The following is a 1,761-nucleotide window of genomic DNA, read 5'->3' on the forward strand; positions in this document are numbered from 1 at the left end:
CTTCTAGTCTCAAAATTAATTAAGCTTTCCCTTGACTAGACCTCTCAATTCAATACGTATTTATTGTTTTACTTCTGAAAAATGATATACCAAAGACATTATGCTAAAAGGTAACATAGATAATGCAAATATAAAAAATAAACAGATGTCTTTTCTCATAAACTAGCATTTGAAAGTTGAAGTTTCAATAAATATTACTCACCAGAGTGGCAGACTTTTCTATATTAACATCTCTCATAGGGGAGTGGGAGTGGGGATGAGTGAAAAGCCTTAGATTTAACCATTTAAGTACTACAAATAAGGCATGATTCTCCATAAGCAATACTTCATTTTCAATGGAGACAATGAAACTTGCTTAATCCAGACTATCACTGGAGAGGTTTTTTGTTTTTGTTTTTGTTTTTTTTTTTAAGATGTTATTTAAGAATCTGTAACAATCAGAAACAGAAAAATAGAATTGACTGATTCCTCTAGAAAAGTTGGTATCTTGCCAAGGTTGCTTTTCTTAAAAGTAAATATATTTTCCCTACTTTTCTAAATGTTATTTTAGGAAAAAGGGTTAGCAAAAAAGTCCCCTAAACCTTGGCCTTCACAGCCAGCCTTAAGTTTTCCATTTCTAGTGTTAGGTTCCTCATTCTAAAAGCAACACATATTATTGGTTGAATAATACAAGGCTGAGAGGAAATCCTCATATTTTTAAAATTCCTCGATTCTAGAATTATTGCCTCTCCAACGACTCCTTTCTTTTCGATCTGATATGAAAGCCAAATGCTTTCTGCTCAGAGGCCTCTGTTAATATCCTCGTAATTTCAGGGAGAGGTTCCTTCTTATTCAAATCTCATGAGGTGAGGAGGAAGACAGAATACATGATGATCCAACTCTACTGCAATTCAAAAGTAGAGAGTCAGGTCAAGAAGGAAGACAGCATCCTGCCTTCAGGTGAATCTTGCAATGAAGCAGGGGCGTGGAGCACACAGCAGAGTGCCTCACCCACATAAACAAAGCTGACAAGTGTTCTCTCAGCAGCCCAGGAGCCTCGGCAGCCAACATCTGCCACGACACCTGCGTTTATAGCTATAGCAATTGCACCATGTCAGAAGGGATTATTTCACTGTCATAGGTCATGTAAGTCCAGTCTTGTTATGAAAATATATAAGCTTGCACTTTTTTTCCACCTTGATTGAGGTGTAATACTTATCTTGCATAACTGAAAAATAAGGAACACTTGACAAATTTATATGTCATTCTTGGCAGAGGTCATGCTCGTCTTCTCTGTGTAGGACCAATTTCAGTATATTTGCTGTTGAAACAAGCATGAGGCTTGCTTGGATTTTTATTTATGGTGCTTGTATTTTTTAAATTATTACTTTGATATTATTTAGATCTGAAAATCATCAAATACCAATTTAATATACACATATAGAAAAACAAACACAAATGAGAATATAACAATGACTATCTTTTTTTTCATTTTAATAAGAACAATGACTATCTTTACATGATGTCTAGATTAATTTTTAAACTGATTTTGATTATAAGTATTATCTGAAATTTCAGTAGTGAAAAAACTTCCCTGGTGAGTCGTGTGGCTAAATTTGGAGCTCCCAATGCAGGGAGCCCAAGTTTGATCCCTGGTCAGGGAACTAGATCCTGCAAGCTGAAACTAAGATGGGACATAGCCAAAAAAAAAAAAAATAAAGTTTCTGTAAAAAGCATTTATTTACTATTTATAGATTAAGAACAAACACAAATTTTCTTTTT

The 1,761-nt window shown here is 34.4% G+C and overlaps 1 non-coding gene across 1 annotated transcript; it reads right to left on the bottom strand.

Moving 5' to 3' along the window:
- Positions 1–1,210: 1,210 nt before the first annotated feature.
- LOC129658258 (U6 spliceosomal RNA) lies at positions 1,211–1,312 on the bottom strand. The gene has a single exon (XR_008717350.1). It is a non-coding gene; the product is annotated as a U6 spliceosomal RNA (small nuclear RNA).
- Between the last annotated feature and the right edge of the window lie 449 nt (positions 1,313–1,761).

This window comes from Bubalus kerabau, chromosome 7 (assembly GCF_029407905.1).
Source record: "Bubalus kerabau isolate K-KA32 ecotype Philippines breed swamp buffalo chromosome 7, PCC_UOA_SB_1v2, whole genome shotgun sequence".
Classification (NCBI taxonomy): Eukaryota; Metazoa; Chordata; class Mammalia; order Artiodactyla; family Bovidae; genus Bubalus; species Bubalus kerabau.